This window comes from Rattus norvegicus, chromosome X (genome assembly GCF_036323735.1).
Source record: "Rattus norvegicus strain BN/NHsdMcwi chromosome X, GRCr8, whole genome shotgun sequence".
Taxonomy (NCBI): Eukaryota; Metazoa; Chordata; class Mammalia; order Rodentia; family Muridae; genus Rattus; species Rattus norvegicus.
This window is the reverse complement of record NC_086039.1, coordinates 72,048,180-72,062,070: the sequence shown is the minus strand read 5'-3', so window position 1 is coordinate 72,062,070 and position 13,891 is coordinate 72,048,180.

Below are 13,891 nucleotides of genomic sequence, written 5' to 3'. Positions count from 1 at the left end.
GTGGACAGCAATCAGTCGATACCTACTCACTGCTGGAGTGGAGAGAGCGATGAGAGAGGGCACACTGAAGTAATGTCCAAGGGGACAGGCAAGCCGACATCCCTCAGATTATAGATCAACAGAGACTGGGGTCCCCAGTCCTTCAGAAAGGAGGACCAGATGTTGAGCATTCTGCTAGGAATCAGGGGCAGCTGTGCTGAATAGAAAATGCCCAAGAACCCAGTGGTGTGGACAAAGTCCCCAGAAACATAGGTTGGAAGAGAGCTAGGGCTCTCTAGCAATAGCTTTATCACACTTCAGCATCTGTGAGGAAAGGAGCCATGTGATCAAAACAGTAGAAAGTGATTTGAACATCAGTGTGCGTACAAGTGTGGCAGCCCACACACAAATCTGTGGCAGAACATAAAGAAAACTGTCAGACTGAACTAGCTACAAAGGAGACAGACATAACTTGCCCAACTCTGTCTGCACTGCCAGTTCAGGAATAGGGTCTCACGTTTACCATGGACCACTGGCACAGGAAATACTAAGCAACCAAATAAAAATGCCCAAACTGTGGTGTCTTACCTCAGTACTTCTTGACTCCACTACAGTAGCCCAAGCTGCCTCTTTACAGAACAGAATTGCTCAGCCCCCAGACTACTGACTTTTATTTAATGGATTTCCCGTGAAATGTAATGGATGGGGGTAAGAATAGGGGTTTTCCTCTTGACTTCTTCATACAAGTGTCAGTACAGTTTTTTCTTTCATCATGCCCCCTGCCATCTGCCATGCCCAGTTCTATGCAATGCATCTGCTTCATGCATTCTCCATTTATTCCCTACACTCTTAAAATCCCATCATGAGTTTGCACTATGTTTTCTCCAGAGGTTCATCTCCAGAGGCACCCCTAGGCTCTTCCCACTTCTTGGCTATGGGTCATAGCACAGCCGACCCCTGAGTGCACAAGTAGCTCTGTCCTCTGTGGGCTTATAGTTGTTATGACCAACAGTGGCAAAGCTGGGCCATAGGGTAGCTCTTTTTCTAGCCAGTGAGGAATCGCTATACTCATTCCCATTGTGGTCTTGCCAGTTCACACTAAAGCCACTTTCCCTGTGACCTCCTCGAGATTTGATGTGCTCTGCTTCCTTCACAGTGGTGATTCGGACTTGGGTTACTGAATGCCACAGTTTTCTATGTGATTTCCTGCTGGCCGAGGAGGGTGAGCACTGTTTCAAGTATTTATTGTCCATTTGAGCACAGTATCTCTGTGATCAGACTTTAGAGTCTATGGAATTTCACAAGCCAGCACATGTTTGGGTAACGTCACCGAAATCCACCCTGTTTATATAAGTAACAGTGCTTTCTCTAATGGCAGAAGACACACAGGCCAGGGAAACACAAACTCGAGATAGTGACCCTGTGGGCCATGAGGAGGAAGGAATTTCCCTCTCTCTGCATAGCTGGTGCACAGATAGGAACCTCACCCTCTGAAAAAGTCCAGGTCTCTGCTCTTAGGAAGAGCTTGTAGCAGCAGTGGCAAGGGGCGAGGAACTTGTAGGGCTTGGGATCAAAATGTCACCCTATAGTGGTTTAGGATGGGATGCTTGTAGACAGAGGGGACAGGTGAGCTGGTCCTCATCATTTCAGGTATCTATCCAAAGTGGAGGGCAAGGAGGAAGCCATGATATCTTGTGGGGCTGGATGATACATGTCATGTAACCACAATAGAGTAGCTTGTATGAGAGAAACAGCGGACAAATGATAGGCAAATCCAACTGGAGGATGACTCCAGGGCAGGACTCAACAAGTATCTTCTCTGCCTGAGTAGATATGCCCACTGAGTCCATGAACATCAACGGCATGACTGGAGACATAGGTGCAGGGGAACACGACCAATGTCTGCATATCTGACCTGGAGACTGTCCTTAAGATCCCCAGCCACAGTAATGAGACTAGTGACTTGGATCCCAGCTGTAGACTGCCCAACTCCATTCTCTGTGGCCTCCATGAAGTTCCTATATCCATTTTACAGTTAGTTCGTGGTGAGTTTATCCCAACTGTAAGCAAAAGGATCCAAAATACTAAGCTCTCTGACAGAGGTAAGGACTGTCCAGCAACTCTGGAGGGAGGAGGGACCTCCAGAGTGGGAGGAAGTGCATCTGATGTCCCTCATTTAATGGTGCAAACCCATTCCTCCAGGTCCATACTGTATACCATGTCTTCACATAGCCAGTGTGTCCCTGGACTAAGAGAGTTTATTTTCCCCTGACAACCTGAAATCAGACTTGTCTTAAAACCTGTAAGCAGGTTGAGGTTGAGTCAAAACTTTCTGGGACATAAAGAAGATGATTGGTTTCAGGCTTCTCTAGAATCCAGGAAGTAGCAAAGGAGGACCATGGAGCCTAGGGAAAGCCTTGCTGCAGATGACAATGAACTGACAAACTTGTCTGGAAAACCTGCCCAGAAGACAGAGCTTCAGAGTACCTAGTCACTAGGGCAGAAGTCCTAGGTGTTATTGGACCTAGTGGGTGCCCGCCATCACTGGAGCCCGGAGCTTACTGTGACAGAGGGAAGAAGGAAGGAACTAGCGGGGAGGGTTTAGGGAGGGCAGCTGTCTAGATAACAGTGTGGACTCCTTCAGATTGCTGCAGGGAATCAGGAAGAGCCCTAAGTCTGAGGAAGGTCCAGGTCTACATTGACTCATTCGTCTCTCTGGTTGCTTCTGGGTGTGGCAAGGATTGCTGATGTGAGAAGGCTACAGAGATAAGCAGAAAGACAAGGTGTTAGGCCCCAGACACCTGATAGCCGTTCACGTGTGACTACAGTGTCTTTCCACACTGGTGTGTGTCTGTAGTCTAATTCATCGATTCTCAAAATAATCTAGAAAAAGGGAAACAGCATTCACTAGTTCCTTAAGGGAATCATTGACCAATCTTCTGAATGCCATACACATTATTCCTTGCCTTTGTGCCTCCTCTTGCAGTCCTCTCCAAATGAATGGGTAAGTAGTATCTATCCAAGGATGATAGTCAAATGCTGTCAGAGGGACATCCCTGTGTCCTCCCTCTCTACATGTACCTGGAGACACCATTCTGCCTGTAGGCGGTCTCTGTGACCATCGACTATCAAATGCTAGCAGAAGCTCTTCAACTCTACTGCCACCGTGCTCCCTGCATTCCCATGGGTCTGCTCACTGCTCACTCTTTCAGCCACACGCCCAACTCTTCTCAGTGGCCAGACTCATCTGAAAGGTGAATCATTACATCCATGGACCATCCTTAAATTGCCAGCAGGACTGCCTCTTTCAAGAGGCACATGAACAAATTGATACGCCCTTTGGAACTGTGACATTCACTCTCCTGTACTACTTTTCATAGAGAGCCCTAGGTCCCTTCTGGGTGTGTCTAAAGGCAGGAAGAATTAAGACCTTGGTCCATCCTAATTGTGTCCCTTCCTCTGCCCATCCTCTCTGACTTTGTCTCTCTGTTCCTCACTCCGACGTCTCTCCGACATTGGCAGTCCCTTTCAGTCATTGCCCTTGGTGATGCTGGAGCAGCCTCAGTTCACAAAAGAGATGGCACTTGGCCTTAGGCTGGGGAGAAAATAAGAAGAATCATATTGTTCTTACAGCTCTCAAGCACTGCTGGCCAGCTGCTACCTCAGGCTACTTAGAAAGACTGGCCTTTGAATAAATCTGGCTTGGAGGCAGGATTTTAGAGACTAACAGGTAACCATTCTCTGCTCCAGTCCCTGCTGGAGATTGGAATGTTTGAAACTATCCAGAAGGATCCTGGCAGTTCCCTTTAGGATGCTCCCTTTGCCCTATCCTTCTTTGAAAGCAACAGCAAAGAGTGATCACCATGAGAGGTTACATCACACTTTCCTCATATTCCTTTTCCCTCAGCCAATTCACACTCCATCACATCCTTCAAGGATTCCGTGCCCTTGTGTGTCATCGTCACAGGCCGTTTCCAGGAGTGATCGCATGACAGTGTCCCAACAATGCAGCAAAGGACACAGCTCAGGAGCGGTGCTTACCTTGGACAGATTACTCTATGTTCTTTGCTCTTCCTTACCTTTGGAGTCCTGGGCTGTACAAAGAGATATTCATGAACGTCAAAAGTGGCAAGGATGGCCAATGTTTTCCACCAGTGCCTGGCAAGCATTCCACGCCTATACAATAGACTCCTTATTAATCTCGTCTCCCTCTGACCTGAGGCTGGCTTGTTCATCTGCTTTTTGAAGCCAGAGGGTTTTCTCTCTGGTACCCTAGGCTGCCTGGACTAGGATCAAAGTGTCAGTATAGTGTATGACCTTCTGGCTTCAGTCCTGGGCAAAGGCCACTTTTCACTACAGGCTACTTCCTGATTCTCTGGCCCTTCCCCACTTAGCTTACTCCCTCTGTAGACTTTGTCCCAATCAGAGCAACTTTTGGATTCATTCACTTTTTTGTGCGGGCTCAAGGTTTTTGAGAATTAGCCTATGACAGCCTGGCACTTCTACCCTCTCAAGAGGTGTGAAGCTACTGCTCAACAAAATTGTCCAAGAGTCAGGAGTATTTTATGTCTCTACTTTTAGAATCTTCCTGGGACACACCTAGACACACTCCAAAAATGCTATGCCTTGGGCTGGAGAGATGGCTCAGCCGTTAAAGGCTAGGCTCACAACCAAAAATATAAAAATGCTATGCCTTGCCTCTGTGCATGTGTACTGGGTGACTTTTGATGCTGCCATGTCAGTGCTGGGACTATATTACCAAAGTGTAATGTTATGAAGTGACAATTCCTGGCTAACTAAAGTGTGCATACTACAGTCCTTGTGTAATTCCAGTTCCAGTCTGCCTAACAGACAGAACCTTTACTCTCACCACAGAGTGATAAAGTCTGATGAAGTGAAGATGGGTAACCTTTCCATCACCTCCATACCTGGTTTGGCCAGAAGGCATAAAGGAGATGAACCCACTGAGAAGTTTGTACTCATACTTTTCTTCTCCATGATCATCTGAAAGTTTGATGCATGTGAGTTCAGTTTGGAACCAATGTCTGAATCTCCAAATACAGTCCCTATGTCTGTCACCCACACATACAAATCCTTAAAGGGAGGCAGACAAAGGACCATTAAACTAGTTAGCTTGTAAATGTCTATGGAATTGGATTTGACAGCATCTCCAATTTACTTTGGTAAACTTTGCTAATTTTGGAAGCTTTCATACAGTGTAATTGAACCACTGGTCTGAGTGCTCAATCTGGGATAGGATTTAAAACAAGACAGTCTTCTTCCACTGTTGGACATAGGAACCACGATGGGTTTCTTTGTTTTTGTTTTTTGTCTTTTGTTGTTGTTGTTGTTGTTTTGTTTTGGCAGGGTTTTTTTGTTTGTTTGTTCTTTGTGTTTTGTGCTGACAAAACGCATACTGTCACCGCAGGTGCCACAGCTGCAAAGCTTGTTCATGATTGACTATCCCCACAGATACTCTACATTGCAGAGAACTCGGGATTCTGTGGTTTATGTGATTTTCCAAGCCCACGCAAGCTTGCAGTTGGCCCTCCCCATGCCTTAAGCTTAAGGATCAAGATCTAGGCTCTCAACTATTGCTTCATGACTGCCTGCCCACCAGCTGCCCAGCTCCCCACCAAGAGAGTCATGCTCTAATCCTCTGAAACTGCAAGCAAGCCCTAGGAAACTCTTCCCTAATTTTCCTTGACTCTGGTCTTTCAACAAATCAAAAGGAAAGTAGTTGTGACGTCTCCCTTGAGAACTGTGACCCCCAACTCCAGGTGAGATGTCCAGACAGGACTTATCATGTGTGAGTGAATTTCAGTCCATGTGGGACACGCTGGTGTCCAGATGGGCAATGCTTCCTGGGAGCTCTATTTTCTGGAGCATGTGATTCAGCCTCATGGGCAGATGCAGAATCATAAGACCACTGGTTGAGTGGATGACTCCTTCACCACCTTCTTCTGTGAAATGCAGCTGAAAAACATGTGCTTCAAGTGGTCTTTCTAGATCTGGAGCCTACTGTAGTGCATGAGACCTGAAATCACCCGAAATCTACATCTTCCACCCAGAGCAGCTTATCACTTAGAGAGAAGATGCAGTTCTTGACCATGCACTTGGCCACTCCATTATTGGCAAGGGTATCATTACCCAGGGCATTACCAGACCCATAATCTATCTATTCAGTGTACAGGAATTCAGGGCTTCCTATTGTTCCACAGCTTTGGAGGGGCCACCAGCTCAGTTTCATCCCTCAGTTGATGGGAGTACCTTTCTGTTAACCATAGCAAGAAGTCCTAGCTAGCAAGTGTTCTCCCTCCACCCAGCACAAGTGTCCAAGGCTGTGTGCACTACAACTCTATCCTGAGCACAGTAACACCATGGAATGCTCAGATTGTGTCTTCATAGTAGACAATGAGGACAACTTTGACTTTTGCCATCACAACTGGGATATCGTGTGCCCAACCTATATAGATCGCAACTACCTTCTCAGCCAAATCAATGCCTCATCTCAGCTTCCTTCTGCTCTGATGGGGCCTTCAATGTGGACATGACAGTGTTTCAGCGCAAACTGATTCCCTGCCCTCACATCCACTTCCTCTTGGCCATCTATGCTCCATCATCTTGGCATAGAAGGTCTACCATGAACAGCTGCGAGTGGCAAGTTCACCATTGCCTGCTTTGAGCCTGCCAACCAGACGGTAAACTATGACCCTTAGCATAGCCGGCTGCCTGCTGTGCCATGGAGATGTGGTGCCCAAATTTGATAGAATGTAGCATGCAGTTTCCCACAGCCTTCAAGTTTGGTGTCAAATACCAGATGCAGTGTCCAGTGTGCATGCTGAATATTACGGTTCCATTGCTGAAGCCTGGGCCCTCCAGGACCACAAGCTTGACTTGATGTATGACAAAAAGGTTTTTGTACACTGGTATATTGGGCATGGAGGAGGGGGAACTCTCTGAGGCTGGAGAGGATATGGGCTGTCCTAGAGTAGAATTATGAGGAAGCAGGCATGGACTCCTATGAGGATGGGATGAGGGAAAAAAATAGACAGCCTGTCCACTTTGTTTATTGCAAAATCCTTTAAAAATAAATGGTCTCCTTACTAAGAAAATAAAAATAAAGATGAAGAAAAAACAAAGAATACAAAGAAGGAAATAAATAAAAAGAATGATAATAAAAGTAATTGAGTCCCCTGCTTTTAGTAATCTCTATTTTTCATCGGGAAGCCATGTTCTCCTTCTGAGCCCTTCTGTAAGTTAGCTTGGAATTCATTTACTTCCCAGAGGGTGATTTCTCATTTTGCCTCAGGTTTGCGACCTTTCTAACATTGTTTCTTCTGATGGTGTTGCAGCCCTCAGTCCCTCCCTCTTTTTATTCAGAGTCCACAAAGGCAAAGAAATCTGGTGAATTCTTGTTTTTCTGTAGTTTAATGAGTTTCTTCATGGCTTTCCTTCCCTCAACTTTTTGAGGCTGCATTAAGATATTTCTGACACAGGAGAAATTGCTCACATCTCAAGTATGCAATCGGTAGGTTGACACATGGCCTATAGCACCACAGCTGAAAACATGTTCTCTAGCCCTTAGCAACGCTTCCCTCTCCCTTGCCCTGACACTCGCCTCTCTGTCTCTAGGCAAACACAGATATGCTTTCTGGAAATGAGGGCTTCTTTGTATTTCCTGGAATTGTGCACCAATGGAGATTGTCAAACACACACACACACACACACACACACACACACACACACACACACACACACATGGTGGTATGGACCTTTTGAAGGCTCTGGTTTCTTTCAATTCTAATAGTAATTATTTTGAGAGTCTCTCATGTTTTTCCTCACTCAATGTTCTGTCTGCATTCACTGCTGTCCAGTGTTTTTCTGCATAGTTACACAGCAGCTTGTCTATATGCCCAACTTGTGATGGCCATTTGGATATGTCTACACTATGTTTATTATAAACCTGGCTTTTATGAACTTCCATGTACATGGTTTATTTGGATTATACCTGAGTATTCAATCATTCTGAGACCAGGAAGATAGTGTGTAACTGGTTATAGTTTTGGTTTGACAATTATTTTGAGAGCAGAGAACCCCGCAAACACATTATTCCCTACATTCCTTATGCTGTACATTAGCATCCCAAACTTTTTTCTTTTTTTTTTAAGGGTTGACTTTTTAAATTTTTTTTTATTAACTTGAGTATTTCTTATTTACATTTTGAGTGTTATTCCCTTTCCCAGTTTCCAGGCAAACATCTCCCTAATCCCTCCCCCTCCCCTCCTTTATGGTTGTTCCCCTCCCCATCCTCCCCCCATTGCCGCCCTCCCCCCAACAATCTAGTTCACTGGGGGCTCAGTCTTAGCAGGACCCAGGGCTTCCCCTTCCACTGGTGATCTTACTAGAATATTCATTGCTGCCTATGAGGTCAGAGTCCAGGGTCAGTCCATGTATAGTCTTTAGGTAGTGGCTTAGTCCCTGGAAGCTCTGGTTGCTTGGCATTGTTGTACATATGGGGTCTCGAGCCCCTTCAAGCTCTTCCAGTTCTTTCTCTGATTCCTTCAACGGGGGACCTATTCTCAGTTCAGTGGTTTGCTGCTGGCATTCGCCTCTGTATTTGCTGTATTCTGGCTGTGTCTCTCAGGAGAGATCTACATCCGGCTCCTGTCGGCCTGCACTTCTTTGCTTCATCCATCTTGTCTAATTGGATGGCTGTATATGTATGGGCCACATGTGGGGCAGGCTCTGAATGGGTGTTCCTTCTGTGTCTGTTTTAATCTTTGCCTCTCTACCAAACTTTTTTCTTTGTTATGGCTTTACTGCTGTCAAGAGACACCATGACCAAGGCAACTCTTATAATGGACAACATTTAGTTGGGACTGGCTTTCAGGTTCAGGGTTCAGTCCATTATTACCATGGTGGGAACATGGCAGCATCCAGTCAGGAATAGTGCAGGAGGAGCTGAGAGTTCTACATCTTATCTGAAGGCTGCTAGCAGAATACTGGATTCCAGGTAGCTAGGATGAGGGTCTTAAAGCCCACACCCACAGTGACACACCTACTCCAACAAGGCCACACCTTCTAATAGTACCAACTCCCTGTGCTGAGAATATACAAACCATCACATCTCACATAAAGCAGTTTTGTAACATTTGATTTATAATGTGCTCATCTTTCCCCAATAACCCTTGTAACTTCTTCAGAATTAAATGCATATTTCAATGCATTTAATTTTCCTTTGAAATCAAAGGCTATGCTCTTACTACAAGAATGTTAAATTTTTCAACTATGTAAAATGATGACTATATTAATTGTCTTGGTTGTAGTAACCATTTGAATATATGTAGCTATACATGCATGATTATATACCAAGACATTATGTGGTACAACTTAAATATATAAAGTAAGAAAGAAAATAAAAGAGAATATGGAACTGTGAGTCAAAATATTTTATTATTATAGTGAGTATATCATGCATTTTGGCACAGTGATAGAAAACTGATATACATGCTGTAGATCTGATAAAGGGTTAATAAAATACACTTTAGACAGTCATATTGGTGAGACATTGTGGCTGTAGCTTGTGGAATTCTAGAAGACAAAAATCTCACAGAAAACTCCACTATCTACTAGCTCTTACAATATTTCTGCCCCTCTTCTCCAATGACCCTTGAGCCTTAGGTGAGGGAGTTTAAGATGTAGATGTATCAACTGGGACTAGGCTCCACAACTCTGCATTCTGATTGGTTGTGGTTTTCTCCAGTAGTCCCTGTCTGTTGCAAAGAGCTCTTTCTTTGATGAAGAGTGAGGACTATATGCCCATAAAGTCTCATCAACATGACTCCCTTAACAGGATCTAGGCAAGGGCAACAATAAGTATGATAAAGTGAATGGTCTTAGAACTTCAAACAATTAAGAAATGCTAAGAGTGGAAGAAACAGTCTTTCTTAGGGGAGAGCACACCAAATGGTTATCTAATACCAAGTTGTCAGGCTCCTACACATACAAGGTAACATTATACAATTGAGAAACAATTAATGAAAAATGAGGCCATGAATTTGCAAGAGAATTATATGAGAGGGTTTGGAGGAAGTAAAGGAGGGGGGTGGTGATCTAATTTTATTATTAGGTCAAAAAATTAAAAATTAAAAAACCTTAATCATAGAAGACAAATAAAATTTTTAAAAAACAATGACTAACACAAGGATTTGTAAATGCATAATATCATTATCTAAGATTTGCAAATCAAAATCACAATGGCATTTCATTCCACTGTGAATAGATATAATAAAAAGCAAACTAGAGTAACAAGTGCTATAGAAGATATGGAGAAAAATGAACATCTGCACAGTTGGTGAGGATATATATGCTATTGGATGAAACAAAAATTCCTTAAAAAATTTGGAAATAGAATTAACATGTGAGCAAGCAATTAATCTACTAGGTATGTATGCAAAGAAATGAAATTACATTGTCAGTCACTTGCACTGTCATATTCAATTTGCAATAGACTATTAATAGAATAGTCTAGCCAATAAGATAGTTCAGTGATAAAGATGCCTGTTGCACAAGCCTGGTGACTAGGATTTGATTCTTCAGACTCAAAAAGAGAGAAAATAAACTCCTTAAAGTTCCCCCCCACACACACACAATGTATATACAGATAAACACAAATTTTAAAATGTTTGTTTCATAGAAATTGAAAATAGAATGATGTTTAACAGAGTTTGAAGGGAACAGCAGATAATTGTGGGAATAGGAAAGATTGATCAGTGGGTATTAAATTAGTCTCAGAAGTTCCGCTATGATATTACCAGGCCGAGGAACTATATTTAACAGTAGCTTCAATACACTCAAACTAATAGAAGAAAAAGTAAGGAAGAGTCTCGAACACATGGGCACTGGGAAAAATTTTCTGAACAAAATACCAATGGCTTATGCTTTAAGATCAAGAATCGACAAATCGACCTCTTAAAACTGCAAAGCTTCTGTAAAGCAAAGGACAATGTCATTAGGACAAAAGGGCAACCAACAGATTGGGAAAAGATCTTTACCTCTACATCTGATAGAGGGCTAATATCCAATATATACAAAGAACTCAAGAAGTTAGACTCTAGAGAGCCAAATAACCTTATTAAAATGAGGTACAGAACTAAACACAGAATTCTCAGCTGAGAAATATCAAATGGCTGAGAAGCACCTAAAGAAATGTTCAACATCCTTAGTCATCGGGGAAATGCAAATCAAAACAACCCTGAGATTCCACCTCACACCAGTCAGAATGGATAAGATTAAAAAAAAAAAACCTCAGGTGACAGCAGATGCTGGTGAGGATGTGGAGAAAGAGGAACATTCCTCCATTGTTGGTGGGATTGCAGACTGGTACAACCATTCTGGAAATCAGTCTGGAGGTTCCTCAGAAAATTGGACATTGAACTACCTGAGGACCCAGCTATACCTCTCCTGGGCATATACCCAAAAGATGCCCCAACATATAAAAGAGACACGTGCTCCACTATGTTCATAGCAGCCTTATTTATAACAGCCAGAAGCTGGAAAGAACCCAGATGCCCTTCAACAGAGGAATGGATACAGATAATGTGGTACATCTACACAATGGAGTACTACTCAGCTATCAAAAACAATGACTTTATGAAATTCATAGGCAAATGGAATGAACTAAAAAATATGCTCCTGAGTGAGGTAACCCAATCACAGGAAAACACACATGGTATGCACTCTTTGATAAGTGGATATTAGTCCAAAAGCTCTAGTTACTCAAGATGCAATCCACAGACCACATGAAGCTCAAGAATGATGACCAAAATGTGGATGCTCCCACTCCTTCTTAAAAGGGGGAACAAAAATATCCATAGGACGGAATGTGGATGCAAAGTTTAGAGCAGAGACTGAAGAAACAGCCATTCAGAGCCTTCCCCACATGTGGCTCATATATATATATATACAGCCACCAAAACTAGATAAGATTGATGAAGCTAAAAAATGCGTGCTGACAGGAACCGGATATAGATCTCTCCTGAGAGACAACCAGAGCATGTCAAATACAGAAGCGAACGCTAGGAGCAAACCACTGAACTGAGAATGGGACCTCTGTTGGAGGAATTAGAGAAAGGATTGAAAGAGCTGAAGGGGCTTCCAACCCCATTAGAACAACAATGCCAACCAACCAGAACTCCCAGGGACCAAACAACTACAGAAAGACTATACATGGACTGACCCAGGGCTCCAACTGCATATGTAGCAGCGAATAGCCTTGTTGGGGCACCAGTGGAAGGGGACGACCTTTGTCCTGCCAAGGTTGGATCCCCAGTGCAGGGGAATGTCGGGGGCAAAAGAGGGGTGGATGGGGGGGGAAAGTAAAATGTTGTGTTTTTTAAAAGACCAGGATATGTTTTATAGATCATGATCATGGTATGATGCGGTGGGAGGGAGCACCTCAGCCGGCCTATGCTAAGCCCCCCCCCCCCCCAGGTACCAGCCATATGACAGATTTAGAATAGAAGAGTTTATTTATGGGAAGTGGAGTTGAGATGGGAGAGGCAAAGAAAGAAAGAGAGAGGGGGGAGGGAGGGAAGGAGGGAGGGAGGGAGACAGGAAGACAGGGAGGGAGACAGAGACAGACAGAGAGACAGAGAAGCTGGCTAGGAATACCTGGAGAGCAGGGAGGGGAGAGAAGGAGAAAGAGGTTAGGGTGAGTAAAGGGAGACATAGAGAGAGAAGGGGCAGAGAGAGCAAAGAGGGGCCAAACAACCACTTTTATAGTAAGCTAGGCCTACCTGGCTGTTGCCAGGTAATTTGTGGGCAGAGCCTAGAAGGAATGCCAACAAAAATATGTCACATCTTTTTATGGTAAGAAAGTAATAAATAGCTCTTTCTTTTTTTCTTTTTTTACTGGACATTTTTAAATTTGCATTTCAAATGTTATCCCCTTTCCCCCACCCAACCACCCATCCCTTCCCACCTCCCTGCCCTGTATTCCCCTACACTGGGGGGGTCCAACCTTGGCAGGACCAAGGGCTTCTCCTTCCATTGGTGCCCAACTAGACCATCCTCTGTTTCATATGCAGCTGGAGCCATGGATCTGTCCATGTGTAGTCTTTGGGTAGTGGTTTAGTCCTTAGGAGCTCTGGTTGGTTGGCACTGTTGTTCTTATGGGGTTACAAACCCTTTCTTTAACTCCTCCAATGGGAACCCTGTTCTCAGTTCAATGGTTTGCTGCTAGCATTCGCCTCTGTATTTGTCATGGTCTAGCAGAGTCTCTCAGGAGACAGCAATATCAGGCTCCTGTCAGCATGCACTTCTTGGCTTCATCAATATATGTCTAGGTTTAGTGGAGATATATATATGGGCTGGATCCCCAGGTGGGGTAGTCTCCGAATGGCCTTTCCTTTGGTCTCTGTTCCATACTTTGTCTCTGTATTTCCTTCTGTGAATATTTTTGTTCACTCTTCTAAGAAGGATTGATGCATCCACATTTTGGTTTTCTTTCTTCTTGAGTTTCATGTGGTCTGTGTATTGTACTTTGGGTTATCTGAGCTTTTGGGCTAATATCCACTTATCAGTGAGTGCATACCACGTGTGGTTTTCTGTGATTGCGTTACCTCACTCAGAATGATATTTTCTAGTTCCATCCATTTGCCTATGAATTTCATGAAGTCATTGTTTTTGATAGCTGAGTAGTATTCCATTGTATAAATGCACCACATTTTCTGAATCCATTCCTCTGTTAAGGGAGATATGGGCTCTTTCCAGCTTCTGGAGATTATAAATAAGACTACTATGAACATAGTAGAGCATGTGTCCTTGTTATATGTTGAAGCATGTTTTGGGTATATGCTCAGGAGTGGTATAGCTGGTTCCTCAGCCAGCATTCCGTAAAGATGAAGCC